At 46.0% G+C, this 22,253-nt stretch overlaps 1 protein-coding gene across 9 annotated transcripts in view; it reads right to left on the bottom strand.

The window, feature by feature from the left end:
* PTPN13 (protein tyrosine phosphatase non-receptor type 13) overlaps positions 1–22,253 on the bottom strand; it is a 1,045,801-nt gene that overhangs the window by 205,417 nt on the left and 818,131 nt on the right. The gene's annotated exons all lie outside the window — the stretch shown is intronic.

A 22,253-nucleotide genomic window follows, 5' to 3' on the forward strand; every position in this document is an offset into this window, starting at 1 on the left:
GGTGATGCTTGGTTGGGTCTGGTGTCCGAAGCTGTGGTGGAGGTCGCTGATCTTGCGATGGAAGAAGGTGGCGAGGGAGTTGCACAAATCTTGTGAGGGCGTGACGGCGTTGGCGTTGGCGTTGGTGTTGGAGAACTCCTTGACGATGCTATAAAGTTCTCTGCTGTTGTGGCTGTTTTTGTCCAGTCTGTCGGTGAAAAAGTTCCTTTTGGCAGCGCGGATCAGGTGGTGGTGTTTGAGGGTAGCGTTGTTGAGGGCGGTCATGTTGTCAGCGGTGTGGTCCTTGCGCCAGGCCTTCTCGAGGGTGCAACAAGTTTTCTTCGATTCTTTGAGGGTGTCAGAGAACCAGAGAGGTTTTTTGGTGTTGGCCTGTTGATGCGTGCGTTTGAGGGGAGCAAGGTTGTCTGCGCAGTTGGAGATCCAGTTCGTGAGGCTGAGGGCTGCGTCGTTGGGGTCGGTGGTGAGGGTGGGTTGGTTGGCAGCGAGTGCGGAGAAGAGTTGCTCTTCAGGGATTTTGTTCCACTGTCGACGAGGGATGGGTTGAGTGCGGAGGTGGCGGGTCTCGTGTCGGAATGTGAAGTGGACACAGCTGTGGTCGGTCCAGTGTAGAGCGGAGGTGTGGCTGAAGAAGATGTGTTTGCTGGTGGAGAAGATAGGGTCAAGCGTGTGTCCCGCGATGTGGGTGGCGGTGTTCACCAGTTGCTTGAGGTCGTTGTTTTGTTCCAGATGGAAGTTGAGGTCGCCTAGGAGAATGTAGTCCGGCGAGGCGAGGGTGTGCGGGGAGATGAAGTCGGCGATGGCGTCGCTGAAAGGGGCACGCGGTCCGGGGGGACGGTAGACGAGGGATCCTCTGAGGGTGGTCCTGGGGTCAGTGCAAATCTGAAAATGCAGATGTTCAGCGGCGAGAGGGGTTTCTTCGGTGGAGGTGGTGACGCTGATGGAGTCTTTGAAGACGATGGCGATACCTCCTCCTACTTGGCTGGTGCGGTCTTTTCTGGAGATCTTGTAGCCTTCGGGGATGGCAGTGGCGATGTCTGGGGCCGACGAGGCGTTCATCCAGGTCTCCGTGATGAAGGCGACGTCCGGAGCTGTGGAGTCCAGGAGGTCCCAGAGTTCAACGGCGTGCTTGTGGACAGAGCGAGCGTTGACCAGGATGCACTTGAGGTGGTTGATGGCGCGTGGGCTGGTGGTCGTGGTAGTTGCGTGGTGGAAGATGCGTTTCCAGGAGTTACAGGCGAAGGGTCCATGGGTGCGTTTGGGGTGAGCTTGGAAGCAGGTGTTGGAGGGCCCTGGGTTGAGGGCGTGGAGGGTCGTAGCGGGTCAGCGGGGTTCGGGAGAGCTGGGGACCAGTAGTCGTGGCGCTGGGCATGGGCCGGGCGCAGACGGGCTTGCCTCTGGCGCACCCGCTGCATAGTCACGCAGTCACGCAGCGGCCGCCATAAGAGGGAGGGGGGGAAGGGGTCAGCTGGGGGCGAATGGGAGCTGGGGGGGCGGGGGCGTGCAGGAGGTCGCGGCGGGAAAGCGCGAGGGGGGGGGACAGGTAGAGTGAGAAGAGCTGGGGGAGGGGGGTTTAAGGGTGGAGGGGGGTGAGTGTTAGGAGTTTTAGGAGATTAGGGAGAGAGATAGGAGTAGGGTTGAGAAGATAGGGGAGGGGGGGTTGTAGAGGTGGGTGAGGGTGAGAGGATAGGAAGATAGGTAACAGAGGGGGTGTCGGGACGGGGGGAGAGATAGAGAAATAGATAGATGGAGAAATAGGTGGAGAGATAGGTGGAGAGATAGAAAAATAGGTAGATAGGAGGAGGGGGTGAGTGAGGGAGTTAGAGAGATAGGTAGATTGGTAGATAGGAGGAGTGAGGGAGGCAGGTAGCGAACGGGGTAGATAGGGGTGATAGAGAGGGGGAGGCGAGTGAGGGAGGGGGGGAGGCAGGAGCAGGAGGGCAGGGGCGGGAAGAGACAGAAGACGGAGAAAGCAGAAGAACAGAGGAACAGAGGAACAGAAGAAGATACAGAAGACGAAGAAGCAGAAGACAGAAGATCACAGAAGAAGATACAGAAGACGAAGAGCAGACGGCAGAAGACCACAGAACAAGATGAGGAAGAAGAGAGGCGACAGGAGAGGCTGAGAAGCACACAGAAGAAGAGAGAAGACGGGGAAAAGAAGAGTACAGAAGAAGATTACTGAAGAGGAGCGAGAAGGAAGAGACAGAGAGGAGGAAAAGAAGCAGGAGCAGGAGAGAGGGTGAGTAGCGCGGGGCAGGGCGAGGGGCTGGGAGGTGGGGGGTACTTACTGCGAGGTGGGTCTCAGGAACCTGGAGGAGCTGGAGGAGCTCCAGCGGCAGGGGGAGCGACCTACCCTTGGGTCAAGGGTCGCTACCACTGTCGCGCAGCGGCCGCCATAAGAGGGGGGGGAAGGGGTCAGCTGGGGGCGAATGGGAGCTGGGGTGTGCAGGAGGTCGCGGCGGGAAAGCGCGAGGGGGGGGGGACAGGTAGAGTGAGAAGAGCTGGGGGAGGGGGGTTTAAGGGTGGATGGGGGTGAGTGTTAGGAGTTTTAGGAGATTAGGGAGAGAGATAGGAGTAGGGTTGAGAAGATAGGGGAGGGGTGGTTGTAGAGGTGGGTGAGGGTGAGAGGTAGAGTGAGAGGATAGGAAGATAGGTAACAGAGGGGGTGTCGGGATGGGGGGAGAGATAGAGAAATAGATAGATGGAGAAATAGGTGGAGAGATAGAAAAATAGGTAGATAGGAGGAGGGGGTGAGTGAGGGAGTTAGATAGAGAGATAGGTAGATTGGTAGATAGGAGGAGTGAGGGAGGCAGGTAGCGAACGGGGTAGATAGGGGTGATAGAGAGGGGGAGGCGAGTTAGGGAGGGGGGTGAGGCAGGAGCAGGAGGGCAGGGGCGGGAAGAGACAGAAGACGGAGAAAGCAGAAGAACAGAAGAACAGAAGAAGATACAGAAGACGAAGAAGCAGAAGACAGAAGATCACAGAAGAAGATACAGAAGACGAAGAGCAGAAGGCAGAAGACCACAGAACAAGATGAGGAAGAAGAGAGGCGACAGGAGAGGCTGAGAAGCACACAGAAAAAGAGAGAAGACGGGGAAAAGAAGAGTACAGAAGAAGATTACCGAAGAGGAGCGAGGAGGAAGAGACAGAGAGAAGGAAAAGAAGCAGGAGAGAGGGTGAGTAACGCGGGGCAGGGTGAGGGGCTGGGAGGTGTGGGGTACTTACTGCGAGGTGGGTCTCAGGAACCTGGAGGAGCTGCAGCGGCAGTGGGAGCGACCTACCCTTGGGTCAAGGGTCGCTACCACTGTTGCGCAGCGGGCGCCATAAGAGGGAGGAGGGGGGGGGAGGGGTCAGCTGGGGGCGAAATGGAGCTGGGGGGCGGGGGCATGCAGGAGGTCGCGGCAGGAAAGCGCAAGGGAGGGGGGGACAGGTAGAGTGAGAAGAGCTGGGGGAGGGGGGTTTAAGGGTGGAGGGGGGTGAGTGTTAGGAGTTTTAGGAGATTAGGGAGAGAGATAGGAGTAGGGTTGAGAAGATAGGGAAGCGGGGGTTGTAGAGGTGGGTGAGGGTGAGAGGTAGAGTGAGAGGATCGGAAGATAGGTAACAGAGGGGGTGTCGGGACGGGGGGGAGAGATAGAGAAATAGATAGATGGAGAAATAGGTGGAGAGATAGAAAAATAGGTAGATAGGAGGAGGGGGTGAGTGAGGGAGTTAGATAGAGAGATAGGTAGATTGGTAGATAGGAGTGAGGGAGGCAGGTAGCGAACGGGGTAGATAGGGGTGATAGAGAGGGGGAGGCGAGTGAGGGAGGGGGTGAGGCAGGAGCAGGATGGCAGGGGCGAGAAGAGACAGAAGACGGAGAAAGCAGAAGAACAGAAGAAGATACAGAAGACGAAGAAGCAGAAGACAGAAGATCACAGAAGAAGATACAGAAGACGAAGAGCAGAAGGCAGAAGACCACAGAACAAGATGAGGAAGAAGAGAGCCGACAGGAGAGGCTGAGAAGCACACAGAAGAAGAGAGAAGACGGGGAAAAGAAGAGTACAGAAGAAGATTACCGAAGAGGAGCGAGGAGGAAGAGACAGAGAGGAGGAAAAGAAGCAGGAGCAGGAGAGAGGGTGAGTAGCGTGGGGCAGGGCGAGGGGCTGGGAGTACTTACTGCGAGGTGGGTCTCAGGAACCTGGAGGAGCTGCAGCGGCAGGGGGAGCGACCTACCCTTGAGATGAGATTTCTGGTAATTGATTGTGAACCCTAATGTGTGACGGGTATGTATTGTGTATTGAGTGTGTTGTTGACACTGTAGAATAGTGCTGGATTTTATTAACCAATCGTCTAGATAAGGGAAGACATGTATGTGTTGTCTTCTGAGGTGCGCTGCTACCACAGCTAGACATTTTATGAAAACCCTTGGAGCTGTTGTTTTCCCGAAGGGTAGTACTTTGAATTGGTAGTGGTTGCATGATATTACGAACCTTAAGTACTTGCGGTGAGCTGGATATATGGGAATGTGAAAGTATGCGTCCTTCAGATCTAATGCGGCTATGTAATCGTGTTTTTGTAGTAGGGGAATGACGTCCTGTAGAGTAACCACATGAAAATGTCCTGACAGGATATTTAGATTTAGAGGTGCGAGGTCTAGAATGAGTCTAAGAGAACCATCCTTTTTGGTATGAGGAAGTATAGAGAATATACACATGTCCCTTGCTGTGAGATGGGAACCATTTCTATTGCTTCTTTTAGTAATAGAGATTGTACATCTTTTTTTAGTAGAACAGTGTGTTCTGGAGAGAGTCTGTGAGAACGAGGGGGTATATTTGGTGGAGTAGAAATGAGTTCTAGGCAAAAACCATTGCGGATAATTGAGAGTACCCACTGATCTGTGGTAATGTTTTGCCAGTGAGAGTGGAATTGTTGCATTCTTCCTCCCACAGGAGGCATGTGGGATAGTGAGATGTTTGGAAAGTAATTGTTTTGTGGGTGTGGTAGCACTCTGAGGCAGTAAACATTCCTCTAGCTCTGAAGTCTTGTCCCCTGTAAGAGCCTGTAAATGAGCCTCTTGAGTAATACTGCTGCTTTTGTTTTGGATGGGAGGTGGAAGCCTCTGCAGTTTGGGATTTAAAGCCTCCCCTAAAATGTTGTTTCCGAAAGGAACCCCGAAAAGGTGTGGTATATAGGCCGCCCATGGCTTTTACAGTTTCTCAATAGTAGTATCTACTTCAGGCCCCAAAAGATGCAGTTTATTGAAAGGCATGTTAAGCACTGCCTGCTGTTTTTCAGGTTTAAAACCCGAGGGCCTTAGCCATGTGTGTCTTCGGATTTTAACACTAGTACTAATACTTCTAGCTGCAGTGTCAGCTGTGTTTAGGGCAGATCTAATCTGGTTATTTCTAATAGCCTGTCCCTCTTCTACAATTTGCTGTGCTCTCTTTTGGTGTTCCTTGGGTAGATACTGCAAGAATTCTTGCATCTCATCCCAATGTACCCTGTCATATCTTGCCAACAGGGCCTTGGAGTTGGCAATATGGCATTGGTGGGTTGCTTGTGTAGGTACCCTTTTCCCCGCAGCATAAAATTTCTTACTTTCTTTGTCAGGGGATGCAGTATCCCCTGAGGACTGACTATTAGCCCGTTTCCTGACTGCACTGACCACAATAAAATCCGGTGGCAGTTGTTGCGTAATGTAGATTGGGTCTGTTGGTGCAGGCTTTTATTTGTTTTAAAATTCTTGGGGTTAGAACCCTAGCTTTGACTGGTTCTTTGAATATGTCGTCTGCATGTCTAAGCATACCAGGGAGCATTGGTAAGCACTGGTAGTGTTTATGGGTAGAGGATAATGTATTAAAAAGGAAGTCCTCTTCCAAAGGTTCTGCATGCATTTGGACCCCATGGTATGCAGCTGCCCTAGATATGACTTGGGTGTAAACTGAGCTATCCTCTGGTGGTGATGGTTTTGTAGGATAAAGATCAGGATCATTGAACGGTATTGGGTCCGAGTCATACATGTCACAAGGGTCCACTGTGTCTCCCTGTGAATAGGTATGGGAGTGTGATGGTGACGGTAGTGGTGGTGGGGTAGTAGGTGGTGGAGAAAAAGAAAGCTGTGGCAAATGTGGTGGAGAAAGCTGGAGAGGTGATAGATTTTCCTTTCTCTTAATTTGTTTTTGCTGGTGGTGGAACAGTATCAAGAGTCTCTTGAAATGCCAGCTTTCTTTTAGTCTGTGTAGATGGAGAAGCAATAATTCTTCCAGTCTCTTTGTGGATGTGTATTCTTCTCTGCTTACTGTCCATAACCTCCAAAATTGGTTGGATATCAGATTCCTCTATTTGGTGTTCTGATGGTTTTGTGCCCTTAGAGGATTGTTGATGGGGTGACTTGGCCTTTTTCGGCGCCGAACCCAAGGGCCGGTCACCGACAATTTTCTTTTGAGTGGAACCACGGCTTTCGAGCAGTGGTGCACTCAAGGCCTTGCTCTATTTTTTTAAAGTGGGTGTAGGGGCAGGTGTACTCACATGCTGTGGAGCAGTGATCGGCTGGCTGTCGTCTTCTGATCCTAGTTCAGAGTTGGAATATTGGATCGGAACAGCCTTCTGTGCCTGCTCCTCCACTAAGGTGTCAGTGGACTCTATATATTTCGATGCCATCTCGAGTCTTCTTGCTCTTCGATCACGCAGTGTCTTTTTTGACTGAAGTGAACGGCATGTTTCACAATCCTCTTCTCCATATTCAAGAGAAAAGCAAAGATTACATACGATCTGCTGGTCGGTATAAGGGAATTTTGCGTGACATCCAGGACAGAATCAGAATGGAGTCCGATCCATCGGGCTATGGCGTGGTAGGCCCGAACAGGCCAAGAAGGGTGTTTTCTTGATACCAACGGTACTATCCGATCGATTGTAGATATAAACGCAGTCGGAAACAATACCGACAGTATAATAAAGTGAATATAAAGTTTCCGAATCAAAAGTATCGCAGCAAGAGCGAACACATCCGAACCAGACGGTTGAAAGAAAACAATCTAACAAAGGAGTCGATGCCCATGCGCACTATCACCGAGAGGAGTCACTCAATCCCTGACTCGAAAAAAGACTTCTTCGAAGAAAAACAACTTGTAACACTCCAAGCCCAACACTAGATGGAGGGATATGCACAGTATGTGTATATGCAACGACACATACCATTGAATATATATATATATATATATATATATACAAACATATGGAAAATGTCACTTACCTAGTGTACATCTGTTCGTGGCATGTAGTGCTGCAGATTCACATGCTTTGCATAAGTTCGCCATCTAGTGTTGGGCTCAGAGTGTTACAAGTTGTTTTTCTTTGAAGAAGCTTTTTTGAGTCACAAGATTGAGTGACTCCTCTCGGTAATGGTGAGCATGGACATCAGTCCTTTGTTACCGACTGTTTTCCCGAAGGAGGGTGAAGTAAGGAGTGAAGAATTGTATATGTACATAGTAAGTAAAGATGTCCATGCGATGTCCATGCGATGTACATACATATTTACATAATACAGTTCCACAACGGCTACAGGCTTCTGGGGAGAATGGAGGGCGCATATTAATCTGCAGCACTACATGTCACAAACAGATGTACACTAGGTAAGTGACATTTTCCGTTCGATGGGATGTGTACCTGGTAATGCACATGCTTTGCATAGACTGAAAAGTAGTTTCCTCCTGAAATAGGCGGTGGCTAGCCTGTAGGAGTTGGAGTAGTTTGAAATAGTCTTTTAAACACTGCTTGACCAACATCTGCTTGTTGGCAAGACAACACATTCACACAACAGTGTTTTGTAAATGTGTGTGGGGTAGACTATGTGGCTGCTTTGCATATGTATGCCATTGGTATATTTCCTAAGAACGCCTATGAATCGCCTTTCTTTCTAGTAGGATATGCTTTAGGAGTTACTAATAGTTGCCTTTTAGCTTTAAGATATCAAGTTTGAATACACTTTACTATCCATCTGGCTAATCCTTGTTTGGAAATGCAATTTCCTTTATGAGGCTGTTGAAAAGCCACAGGAAGATGTTTAGATTTTCTAAAATCTTTTGTTCGGACTATATAATACATAAGAGTTCTTTTGAGATTAAGAATGTGGAGAGCGATTTTAGCAAATTAATTTGGCTGTGGAAAGAAGACTGGCAATTCCACTGACTGACTGATGTGAAATGGTGAGACCACTTTGGGTAGAAATTTTGGATTTGTCTCTAAGTACTATTTTGTGTTTGTGAATTTGGAAGAAGGGTTCTTCTAAAGTGAATGCTTGAATTTCACTTACTCTCCTTAAGCAAGTAATTGCTACCAGGAAAGCAACTTTCCATGAGAGAAATTGTAGTGCACAAAAATGCATGGGTTCTAATGGTGGTCCCATAAGCCTTGTAAGCACAATGTTAAGATTCCAGGCTGGAGCTGGTGGAGCTCTAGGTGGAATAACTCTTAAGGCCATCCATAAAACTTATGACAGGAATTCTAAACAGAGAGATATGATGTCTGTTTTGAAGGTAGGCTGATATTGCAGTTAAATTAATTTGAATAGACAAATATGCAAGATTTGCTTTTTGTAAGTAAAGCAAATAGCATACATTATCCTGTATGGATGCTTTAAGTGGACCAAAGTTTTTGGGTTGACAGTAATATACAAAATGTTTCCATTTAGCTGCATAGCACTGCCTGGTTGCAGGTTTACGTGCTTCTTTTAAAATGTCCATACATTCTGATAGAAACTGTAAATATCCAAACTCTAGGAGCCAAATCACCAGGTTCAGCATACTGGGATTGGGATGCCTGATTTGACCTTTGTTTTCAGCCAACAAGTCTGGTCTGTTTGGGAGCTTGTGATGTGGTACTACAGATAGATTCAATAGTGTTGTGTACCAGTGCTGACGTGCCCATGTTGGAGCTAAGAGTAACAATGAGTGAAGTGTGACGGATCTTGTTAACCAGAAACGGAATTAGTGGGAGAGGGGAAAAGCGTAAGTAAATATCCCTGACCAATTGATCCATAGAGCATTGCCCTTGGATTGAGAATGTGGGTACTTGGATGCGAAGTTTGGGCATTTTGTGTTTTTGCTTGTTGCGAAGAGGTCTATGTGTGGTGTTACCCACATATGAAAGTACTGCTGAATTACTTGTGGGTGAATCTCCCATTCGCGTATTTGTAGCTGCGTCCCACTTAAGAGATCCGCTAGTTGGTTGTGTATCCCTGGGATATACTCTGCTGATAGGTGTATATGATTGTGATTTGCCCACTTCCAAATTGTCTATGCTAGAAGGGACAATTGAGATGAGTGTGTTTCTGCAGATAATACATTGTTGTCATGTTGTCTGTTGTTATTAATACTGTCTTGTGTGTGATCTGTGGTTAAAATGCTTTGAGTGCTAAAAACCCTGCTAGCAATTCCAAGTGGTTTATGTGGTAAGTCTGCTGAATTGAGTTCCAGTCTCCCTGTATTGTAAGATTGTTGAGATGGGCTCGCTGTGCCTGAGACCATTGTTGTGAAAGACACTGTTGCAGGGGTCTCATGTTTAGATGTGCATTGGGCACTATTGATATGCAGGATGCCATCATTCCCAAAAGTTTCATGATAAACCTTACTGTGCAAGTTTGATTGTATTGTAGCTGAGATAAAAGAATGTGGAATGCTTTAATCCTTTGTGTGTTTGGGTAGGCTAATGCTGACTGAGTGTTCAGAATTGCTCCCAGATATGGTTGTATTTGCGCTGGCTGAAGGTGAGACTTCTGGTAATTGATTGTGAACCCTAGACTGTGTAGGGTATCGATTGTGTGTGTTGTTGACAGGTTTGAATGGTGCTGGCTTTTATGAGCCAGTCGGCCAGATAGGGAAAGACATGTATATACTGTCTTCTTGGGTATGCCGCAACCACTGCTAGGTATTTGGTAAATACCCTTGGTGCTGTTGTTACTCCAAAGGGTAGCACTTTGGATTGGTAGTGCTTGCCTGCAATCACAAACCTCAAGTACTTGCTGTGTGCTGGATGTATGGGAATATGTAAGTAAGCATCTTTTAGATCTAATGCTGTCATGTAGTCTTGTTTTTGTAACAAAGGGATGAGATCCTGAAGAGTGACCATGTGGAAATGCTTGGAGAGAATACACTGATTGAGAGGTCTGAAATTGAGGACCAGCATGGGAGTGCCATCCTTTTTTGGTATGAGGAAGTATAGAGAATATACTCTTGTCCCTTGTTGATTGATGGGTACTACCTCTTTGCACCTTTGAGTAGAAGAGATTCTACCTCTTGTTTTAGCAGAACAATGTGTTCCAGAGAAAGCCTGTGTGAACGAGGGGGAATGTTTGGTGGAGTGGAGATGAGTTCCAGGCAATAACCATTTCGGATTATTGACAGTACTCATTGATCTGATGTAATTTCTTGCCAATGGCAGTGGAAATATTGCTATCTCCCTCCCACAGGAGATGTGTGCTTTGTGGGGATGCAGAGAAAGCCACTGCTTTGATGAGGTGGAGGCACCTCTTGTGACAGTGGATTTGCCCCTACTTCTGAAATTGTGTGCTCTATAGGAACCCCTGAAAGATCCCCTGGAATAATACTGTTGTCCCTGTTTTTGTTGGGATGTAGAGGCCTCTGATGTTGGGGTTTACAACCTCCTCTGAATTGGGGCTTACGAAAAGTGCCCCGAAAAGGTGTTGTGTAAAGGGCACCCATGGCCTTTGCTTTATTGGAGTCCTTTTTTAATTTTTCAATGGTGGTATCCACCTCAGCTCCAAATAGTTGTTTATTAAATGGCATATTAAGGACTGCTTGCTGTATCTCAGGTTTGAATCCTGAAGACCGCAACCAAGCATGCCTTCTGATCATAAAACTAGTATTAATTCCCCTAGCTGCGGTGTCAGCTGCGTCTAGTGCGGATCTAAGTTGATTGCTGGCAAAAGGTTGTCCTTCTATCACTACCTGCTGTGGCCTTTTTTTGGTGTTCTGTAGGGAGATACTGAAGGACCTCCTGCATTTCGTCCCAGTAGGCCCTATCATACCTGGCTAAAAGCGTTTGGGAGTTGGCAATCCTCCACTGATTTGCCGCTTGAGTTGCCACTCTTTCGCCTGCTGCATCGAACTTGCGGCTTTCTTTATCAGGGGGAGGAGGATCCCCTGTGGACTGACTATTTGCCCTATTCATAGCTGCACTGACCACGATGGAATCAGGGGGCAATTGCTGTGATATAAAAATTGGATCTGATGGTGCAGCTTTATATTTCTTATCCCCTCTAGGTTTTAGTACCCTAGCCTTTGCTGGCTCTTTAAAAATGTTACCAGCATGTTTTAACATGTCTGGTAGCATCAGCAAACATCGGTATAGCTTATGTGTAGAGCATAGGGTGTTGAATAGGAAATCATCCTCTATGGGCTCAGAGTGCAGCTGCACATTGTGGTATACGGCTGCTCGAGCAATGACCTGATTATAGGCCGTGGTGCCTTAAGGTGGAGATGGCCTTGTAGGATACAGATCGAGGTCATTAGATGAAATTGGGTCAGAATCGTACATATCCCATGGGTCCATATTATAAGGATTGTCACCCATATAATCCCCTTGTGAGGAGACAGGAGATTGTGCAGAAAACTGCGTGGGTGAAAGTGGTGGTGGAGTGTGAGGTGTTGGAGAAGTAGAAAGGAAAGGCTACTGAGATGGAGAAGGCTGATGCACGGTCTTTGGCTTCTCCTTGTGCATAAATATTTCGCCGGTGAAGGGCCAGGTTCCAAACTTTCTTGGAATGACTGTTTCGTCTTGGTCATAGGAGGAGGAGAGGCAATAATTTTCCCTGTGTCCTTTTTGATCTGTATTTTCCTCTTTTTGTGGTCCAGGCCCTCAAGAAAAGGCCTAATGTCTGTTGACTCCTCTGAAGATGGAACATGTTTACTTCCCACAAATGTATGCTCCGAAAGCTTGGTGATAGACCGCTTTAAATGGACCGAAAATGTGGTCTCTGAATCAGATGGAAGTTTTTTCGGCTCCAAAGTGGAGCTTGGATGCTTCGGCTGAGGTGGTATGTAGCCGTTTCGGTTCCAACGTTGAAGCTTCCATCTTACGACTCGATCCTGAAACAGGCATGGCAGTCTGTTCGGTTGAGTGCGTTTTGGCCTTTTTCAACACCGAACCTGAGGGTCGGTCATCGAGATGTAGTTTTCGGGGCTGGCGTACTCACGTACGGCGCCGCAGGAATAACTGGGCCAACCCCATCTGAGTCACGGTCGAAGTCGGAGTCTGCAATGGAAACTGCAGTTTGCGCCTGTTCCTCACTGAAAATGTCTGGCATTTGTTCTGTCGACTTCGATCCCATAAAGCCTTCTTGGATCGGAAGAATCGGCACGCCTCACAGGTATCTTCCTTATGATCTGGAGAGAGGCAGAGGTTAGACACAGAGTGTTGGTCAGTGTAGAGGAACTTGGCGTGGCACCGAGGGCAGAATCGAAAAATAATCTGATCCATGAGCCTGTGACGTAGTAGGCCCGAGAAGGGCGCAGGCGCCCAAAAGGGCGTTTAATCGATCCAGACGCTACAATCGGATCAAGTGTAGTGAGAAAACACGTTTGAAAATGATACCAACGTTGAAGGAAAAGATAGAGAAGTTCAGGTAGTACCGAACCGAGATCTACCGTAACGAGAGGGAACACGTCCGAACCTGACGGCAGAAAGAAAACAATCTAACAAAGGACTCGATGCTCATGCGCACTATCACCGAGAGGAGGAGTCACTTGATTTTGTGATTTGAAAAAGCTTCTTTGAAGAAAAACAACTTGTATTACTCCGAGCCAACACAAGATAGTGAACATCTGTAGCTGCTACACATGCCATTGAATATATATATATATATATATATATATATATATATATATATACACACACATACACACACATATAGATAGCTAGATAGATATTAAGAAACCATAGAGTAATTAGTCAGACAAGACTGACGTAACAGATTGGTACCTAAAGTGGGTATTATACCGCTCAGGAAATCAATAGCTCTCCAAACCGTCAGAGTAGTGCAAATTACTTGAGACACCATTGTCAAGTAATAGTATTGAATAAGATAGTAGGTAAAAAAAAAAAAAAAAGACTTGATATTCTGGCGAAAACCAAGGCTAGTACATGCCCATACTATATTAATAGAGACCCATCTACCGAAGATCTAGAAAAAGTCTCCATACTTAAACAAGAAAACTTAATAGATTCTGTAAGAAAAGAATCAAACTGATTTTTGTTTATTTCTTCCAAGGACAACACTTCACAAAGTCTGAGCACAAACTACAAAGAACTGAAGGCAGTCGCCGGATGAAACAGTTGTCATCTAGAAGAGCAATGATCTTTTAATAAAGAAATAAAAGACTTCACCACAAGTAGACTTGATGAGGCAACAAATATTGCCCTCATGTACATTGAATATGAACATCTTCAAGAGAAGAAAAAGTACTGCATAAGAGGGTAAATTCCTTCAGCACATAAGGAAATCTTAAATAATAACGCAGAACAGTGAAGAATATTAATTACTTTAACACATTAGTGAAAGGACTCTTCGGAAAGCCTACGCCTCAATGGAGAACCATGAAAATGTAACATATTGCCAGGAAATTTAAAGAATAATGTTCATAGAACATATCAAAATCAAACAAATGTCTACACAAAGGTGTAGAATGTACACCAAACTGCGATGGCTAGGCAAGTAAACCTTTAAGACCAAACACAAATAAAGCCTTGAAGTCTACACAATGTTACTTTCTGGTTTATAATGAATCAAATCTAGCATAAGTAGAAAACTTTTTACAGGTGAAAATGAAAAGTATATGGGAAATGCACATGAACAAAAAATGTAAACAAAAGCTACCTTGTTTGAAAGTACAAGAAGAACTTAGTATAAAGTGCGGTATAACCTAATCATTGGGATATTATTCCAATAATGAATTCTCACCAATTACCACAAAGAACAAGGAGCACTTCTTAAAATTCACGAATAATAAGAGGATTATCTAAAATAACTGTCTTAACAAAAAGACAATAATGGAAAATGTCACTTACCCAGTGTACATCTGTTCGTGGCATTAGTCGCTGCAGATTCACATGCTGTGCACATCCCGCCATCTGGTGTTGGGCTCGGAGTGTTACAAGTTGTTTTTCTTCGAAGAACTCTTTTTTCGAGTCACGAGACCGAGGGACTCCTCCCATTTCGACTCCATTGCACATGGGCGTCGACTCCATCTTAGATTGTTTTCCCCGCAGAGGGTGAGGTAGGAGTTGTGTATGCTAGTAATAGTGCCCATGCAATGGAGTGAATACGTATGTACATAATGAAGTTTAAAGTAATATATTTACAAATTTACAAATGTTCAAGATCAACTTCTAAACAGCTACAGGCTCCCGGGGAGGCGGGTGGGCGCATGTGAATCTGCAGCGACTAATGCCACGAACAGATGTACACTGGGTAAGTGACATTTTCCGTTCGATGGCATGTGTAGCTGCAGATACACATGCTGTGCATAGACTGGTAAGCAGTTATATCCCCAAAAGCGGTGGTTCAGCCTGTAGGAGTTGAAGTTGTTTGAAATAATGTTCGTAGTACAGCTTGACCTACTGTGGCTTGTTGTGCCGTTAACACATCTACACAGTAGTGTTTGGTAAATGTATGAGGCGTAGACCATGTTGCTGCCTTACATATTTCGTTCATTGGAATATTTCCTAGAAAGGCTATGGTAGCACCTTTTTTTCTGGTTGAGTGTGCCTTTGGTGTAATAGGCAGCTCTTTCTTTGCTTTAAGATAGCAGGTTTGAATACACTTAACTATCCATCTAGCAATGCCTTGTTTAGAAATTGGATTCCCTGTATGAGGTTTTTGGAAAGCAATAAATAGTTGTTTTGTTTTTCGAATTAGTTTCGTTCTGTCAATGTAGTACATTAGTGCTCTTTTGATGTCTAATGTATGCAGTGCTCTTTCAGCTACAGAATCTGGCTGTGGGAAGAACACTGGTAATTCTACCGTTTGATTCAAGTGGAACGGTGAGATCACTTTTGGTAAAAATTTTGGATTTGTCCGTAGGACTACTTTATGCTTGTGTATTTGAATAAATGGCTCTTGTATGGTAAATGCTTGAATTTCACTCACTCTTCTTAGAGATGTGATGGCAATCAAAAATGCAACTTTCCATGTTAAATATTGCATTTCACAAGAGTGCATGGGCTCAAAAGGTGGACCCATGAGTCGTGTTAAGACAATGTTGAGGTTCCATGAAGGAACTGGTGGTGTTCGTGGTGGTATAATTCTCTTTAGGCCTTCCATAAATGCTTTTATGACTGGTATCCTAAATAATGAAGTTGAGTGTGTAATTTGCAGGTAGGCTGAAATTGCGGTCAGATGTATCTTTATTGAAGAGAAAGCTAGCTTTGACTTTTGCAATTGTAGTAAGTATCCTACTATATCTTTGGCAGATGCATGTAAGGGTTGAATTTGATTATTATGGCAGTAATAAACAAATCTTTTCAACGTATTTGCATAGCAGTGTCTAGTGGTAGGTTTCCTAGCTTGTCTTATGACCTCCATACATTCTTGTGTGAGGTCTAAGTGTCCGAATTCTAGGATTTCAGGAGCCAAATTGCTAGATTCAGCGATGCTGGATTTGGATGTCTGATCTGTTGTTTGTGTTGTGTTAACAGATCTGGTCTGTTTGGTAGTTTGACATGAGGTACTACTGAGAGGTCTAGTAGTGTTGTGTACCAAGGTTGTCTTGCCCATGTTGGTGCTATTAGTATGAGTTTGAGTTTGTTTTGACTCAATTTGTTTACTAGATATGGAAGGAGTGAGAGAGGGGGAAAAGCGTAAGCAAACATCCCTGACCAGCTCATCCATAACGCATTGCCCTGAGACTGATCTTGTGGGTACCTGGATGCGAAGTTTTGGCATTTTGAGTTTTCTTTTGTTGCAAATAGATCTATTTGTGGTGTTCCCCACATTTGGAAGTAAGTGTTTAGTATTTGGGGGTGAATCTCCCATTCGTGGATCTGTTGGTGATCCCGAGAGAGATTGTCTGCTAACTGGTTCTGAATTCCTGGAATAAATTGTGTTATTAGGCGAATGTGGTTGTGAATCGCCCAATGCCATATTTTCTGTGTTAGGAGACACAACTGTGTCGAGTGTGTGCCTCCCTGTTTGTTTAGGTAATACATTGTTGTCATGTTGTCTGTTTTGACAAGAATGTGTTTGTGTCTTATTATGGGTTGAAATGCTTTGAGCGCTAGAAATACCGCTAATAGTTCTAAGTGATTTATGTGAAACTGTTTTTGCTGTATGTCCCATTGTCCGTGGATGCTGTGTTAATTGAGGTGTGCTCCCCACCCTATCATGGAAGCATCTGTTGTTATTACGTATTGTGGCACTGGGTCTTGGAAAGGCCGCCCTTGGTTTAAATTTATACTGTTCCACCATTGAAGCGAGATGTATGTTTGGCGGTCTATCAACACCAGATCTAGAAGCTGACCCTGTGCTTGTGACCATTGTGATGCTAGGCACTGTTGTAAGGGCCGCATATGCAACCTTGCGTTTGGGACAGTGGCTATGCATGAAGACATCATGCCTAGTAGTTTCATCACCAGTTTGACTTGTATCTTTTGATTTGGATACATGGTCTGTATCACATTGTGAAATGTGTGAACTCTTTGCGGACTTGGAGTGGCAATCCCTTTTGCTGTGTTGATTGTTGCTCCTAAGTATTGCTGTGTTTGACATGGCAGAAGGTGTACCTTTGTGTAATTTATTGAGAAACCTAGTTTGTGGAGGATTTCTATGACATATTTTGTGTGTTGTGAACACCGTCTTAGCGTGTTGGTTTTGATTAACCAATCGTCTAGGTACGGGAACACATGTATTTGCTGCCTTCTGATATGTGCAGCTACTACTGCTAGGCATTTTGTAAAAACTCTTGGTGCAGTTGTTATTCCGAATGGCAACACTTTGAATTGGTAATGTATCCCTTGGAATACAAACCTTAGGTACTTTCTGTGTGAAGGATGTATTGGTATATGGAAATATGCATCCTTTAGGTCTAGTGTTGTCATGTAGTCTTGTTGTTTGAGCAGTGGGATTACGTCTTGTAATGTAACCATGTGAAAGTGATCTGATTTGATGTAGGTATTTAATGTTCTGAGATCTAGTATAGGTCTCAGACTTTTGTCTTTTTTGGGTATCAGAAAGTACAGGGAGTAAACTCCTGTGTTTATTTGTTGTTTTGATACTAACTCTATTGCTTCTTTTTGTAGCAATGCCTGAACTTCTAGTCCTAGAAGATCTATATGTTGTTTTGACATATTGTGTGTTTTCGGTGGAATGTTTGGAGGGAATTTGAGAAATTCTATGCAATAACCATGCTGGATAATTGCTAAGACCCAAGTGTCTGTTGTTATTTCCTCGCCAATGTTTGTAAAACTTGGTTAGTCTCCCCCCCACAGGTGTTATGTGTTGGGGATTTGTGACCTTGAAGTCACTGCTTGTTTGGAGGTGTTTTGGGACTTTCCTCTATTCCTTTGAAATTGTCCCCCTCTATATTGTCCCCAAAAACCTCCCCGCTGATACTGGCTCTGGTAAGTGGGCTTTGTTTGTGAGGTTGTGGCTTCTGTGGTTTCCCTCGAAACCCCCCTCGAAATTGTGTCTTTCGAAATGTGCCTCTGCTCTGTGGGGAGTAGAGTGCACCCATGGCTTTGGCCGTGTCAGTGTCTTTCTTAAATTTTTTGATCGCAGTGTCCACTTCCGGCCCAAACAACTGCTGTCCGTTGAATGGCATATTCAGCACAGCTTGCTGTATCTCTGGTTTAAATCCTGATGTACGCAGCCATCCATGTCTCCTTATTGTTACAGCTGTGTTGACAGTTCTAGCAGCTGTGTCTGCAGCATCCATTGCTGACCGTATCTGATTATTTGAGATACCCTGTCCTTCTTCTACTACTTGCTGCGCTCTTTTTTGGAACTCCTTGGGTAAATGTTCAATAAGGTGTTGCATCTCATCCCAATGGGCCCTATCATAGCTGGCTAGCAAAGCTTGCGAATTTGCAATACGCCACTGGTTTGCTGCCTGTGCCGCCACCCTTTTGCCTGCAGCATAAAATTTTCGACTTTCTTTATCTGGAGGTGGTGCATCTCCTGAAGTATGAGAGTTGGCTCTTTTGCGCGCTGCTCCCACTACAACAGAGTTTGGTGTTAGCTGTTGTGTAATGTACACTGGGTCTGTTGGTGGCGGTTTATATTTTTTATCTACTCTTGGAGAAATGGCTCTCCCTTTAACAGGCTCCTCAAACACTTGTTTGGAGTGTTTTAGCATTCCGGGTAGCATAGGAAGACTCTGATATTGGCTGTGTGTGGACAACAGTGTATTAAAAAGAAAGTCGTCTTCAATGGGCTCTGAATGAAGGCTGACATTATGAAATGCAGCTGCTCTTGACACCACCTGTGCGTAGCCTGTACTATCCTCTGGTGGCGATGGTTTAGCTGGATAGCATTCTGGACTATTATCTGACACTGGTGCGTCATAAAGGTCCCATGCGTCAGGGTCATTTTGACTTATTCCTGTATGAGTTGGGGATTGTATCATTGGTGGAGTGGCTACTGGTGATGGTTGCGGAGAGTGATGTGGGGATGGTGGCGGTGTTACTTGTTTAGCCACCTTTGCGTGTGGCTGTTTGTCCTTGTCTTGGAAGGCAAGCTTGCGTTTCATTTTGACTGGAGGAAGAGTGCTGATCTTCCCTGTATCTTTTTGAATAAAGAGCCGTCTCTATTGCCTGTAATTCCTGTCCAAATCTATGTGTCTTCATTTGTGTGGACAGTCTTTGTTCCTCAGTGTAGGAACTTGTTTTCGGTTCTGAGGCCGGATATTTCGGTACCGAAACTTTTTCGGCTGCTTTTTTCGGCTCTGACGAAACCTTTTTTACTTTCGGCGTCGTGCTCTCTCGGTGCCGACCCGTTTCGGTGCCGGTGTCTCGGTGCCGAATCTTCTCTGAGCCACTATCTCGGGCCCGAGATTGCTAGTGTGCCGGTATCTCGACCGGAGTCGGATGACTTCGACACCAGCTCGCCCTTTTTCGGTGCCGATGAACGGTCACCTACTTTTCAGGTTAAACCATGGCCTGTTGGCGGTGGCGTCCCCTGGGCTTTAGCGCTTTTCTCGTGAGTTCTTGGTTTCGACGTCTTACTCACGGTTTTCGGCGTTTCCTCGGGATCGATCTCCTCAGAGTCCGACTCCTGGGTGGAGAATGTTTCTTCCTCCTCCTCGAAACGCTCTTGTCCTGTCGGCGCCGACGCCATTTGCAGTCTTCTTGCTTTTCGGTCCCGGAGTGTCTTCCTGGACCGAAACGCTCGACAGGCCTCACAAGTATCCTCCTTGTGTTCTGGTGACAAACACAAGTTACAGACCAGATGTTGATCTGTATATGGATACTGGTTATGACATTTTGGACAGAAGCGGAATGGGGTCCGTTCCATCAGCCTTGAAGAGACACGTGGCCGGGCCGACCAGGCCCCGACGGGGATGGAAGAAAACCCCAAAGGGCCACCGGAGCTCTTCTTAATTCGGTGTCGATCTGTTGTAACTAACCCGATACCGAACGCAAACAATACCGACGATTTTTCCGAGATTCTAACTAACTTTCCGACCCGAAACACGGAGCGAAAAGGAACACGTCCGAACCCGATGGCGGAAAAAAACCAATCTAAGATGGAGTCGACGCCCATGCGCAATGGAGTCGAAATGGGAGGAGTCCCTCGGTCTCGTGACTCGAAAAAAGACTTCTTCGAAGAAAAACAACTTGTAACACTCCGAGCCCAACACCAGATGGCGGGATGTGCACAGCATGTGTATCTGCAGCTACACATGCCATCAAACATACTGATACTCCCATGGAGCAGCCAATAGTAGAAGTTTCCAATAAGGGATACTAAATCTCATAGTTTTATTTATATAAATGCCCAGGCACACAAAAAATGATACTCCACTTAGAGTAAGGAACATCCCATGAAGGTATCAACTTTTGAGCTCAAGCTCTTCTTCAGAGTAAAGAAAACAATATCACCCTTATATTAGGTATCATTAGGTATCAAAAGAAACACACAGCTAAAAAGCTGTCATTGATAAACTTAAAGTGGAAAGCTACCACTTCTACACCAGGTAATAACAAAAATAAAAGTAGCCTTGAAACCTGAGGCATGAAATCCTCCATGGAGTCCCAGGGTAAAATATACCCTACTATTCTATCCTTGACAATATATGGAAAAATAACACCTGCCAAAAGCAGGAACACCCCACCGGATGCCACCATCAGGTGGAACAATACAAAACAGAAAAACCCTTCCAACACTGGAAAAACATAGCTCAACTGTGAGAATAAGTAAAGACAAATATCCTCCCTACAAGCATGCAACAGAGGTATTAACTAGATAAAGAGTAGAAAGGAACCAATCAAATTTGCTACTGTCACAAAAATGACTTAAAGCAGAGTCAGCATGTGCACCAAATAAATGGTCACCATCAAAAGGCATGTCAATCAATGTGGCTGGAACAGCCTCCGAAAATCCAGAGGCACGTAACCATGCATGGCGACGTAGTGTAACTGAAGAGGCCATGGCCTGACCCACAGAGTCAGTAGTATCCATACTTCAATGAATGATCATCTTACCTGCCTGTTGCCCATCTTGGATCACAGGGGCAATATTGTTCCAAATGTCACCTGGAAGTGATGGTAAGATACACGCCAATGAGTCCCATAAGGAATAGGAAAAACATCCAAGAACGAGGAGTGTAGAGCAAAACTGGTGGAGGAAAAAATATGCCTGCCACAAGCATCTAGACTCCTGGAATCTCTGTCAGACAGGAAATGTGGAAGAGATTCAGTATCATGAGAGGCCAAAACAGCCTGGGAAGCCACACTATGATGTGCAAGGTGATTCAGAAGACATGCTGGATCACCAGGCACAGGTCTGTGCCTGTGAGATACAGCCCAATCTACAGGGGTCCCTGTACCAGGATTAGCCCAAGCCCCCAACAAAATGTCATGCAGGGTTTCACTATAAGGAAGCACTGGCTCAACCCCCTTTTGGCCGCAATGAAGGACGGATCAGTAGGCAATTCCACGGAGGGAAGTGTCAGATCCAAAACCACAGCCACCCTTCTCAGCATGCCAGCTAAAGAGGAGCTTGCCTCCGTAGCAAGGCCAGGGGGGCAAAGGAGGTCAGAGGCTGGAGCAGAGTTCAAGCCACTAGCTGCACCTAGGTCAGCCAGCCAGCTGTCCTTAATAGGAGGCTGATCAACATGAAAAATGGGAAGAAGACATCCCAACTTTTCCACAGCATTTCCAAGACCATGTCCCTCAAAAGGGCACATATGAGGGGATTCCCCAGAAGGTAAAGGGAGGGTGTCAGGGATAACCAACATGACTGGCGCCGTACCCAAAGTCAACCAGCGCAGAGAAAGCGATTCCTCAACATTGATTTTGACTTCACTAGGAGAGAGGGATGTGACATCAATTGGTGCCACAAGCTGGGTCACCGGAGCTTGCTGATCGGATACCCACACCGATGGTTGGAAACCCCAAAGGGCTGTGAACAGATGCTTTAACAACTTAGTCCACTGAAGGAGAAGGCCTAACTGAAGCCGAGGGCGAATCCGCCGGCATCTAGCACCTCCTAGGGGCCAAAACGCGCTTCAGGGGAAGGTGATTTCCCAAAGATAGCATGAAGGGAAGCATAATACTGACGCATCTGGGTCAGAGTCTCCGCGGTCCCTGGGATGGGAGGGAAATAGTGGGTGGACTGGGGCCTCAAACTCCTCCATTGAGTAGGGGTGGGAGGTCGTGAATGGCGAAGTCAAAAGACACCACAACTTCGACCGCTTGCGTTGTGACTTACTGTGTGAAGTCGATGGTGAATGATGCCCATGAGAACGACTCCTGGAACCAGGCAGCGAACTAACCTTACTCTGAGGAGATCGAGGTTGACAGGAAGTCTGGGAAGACTCTGATGACTACACTGCAAGAAGATTCATATGAAGCTCCCGCAGCACCTTCAGCTGAGGTTGACAACAGGAGTCACACTCTATGGAGTCGTGGTGCTCACCCAGGTACCACATACAAATAGAGTAGGGGTCTGTGGCAGACATTTGTTGCCACAGGACCCACATGGTTTAAATCCTTAGGACACAGACAGCACACTGTTCCATCAGCGAAGACATCGAAGTAGGCCG

Source organism: Pleurodeles waltl, chromosome 1_2 (assembly GCF_031143425.1).
Source record: "Pleurodeles waltl isolate 20211129_DDA chromosome 1_2, aPleWal1.hap1.20221129, whole genome shotgun sequence".
Classification (NCBI taxonomy): Eukaryota; Metazoa; Chordata; class Amphibia; order Caudata; family Salamandridae; genus Pleurodeles; species Pleurodeles waltl.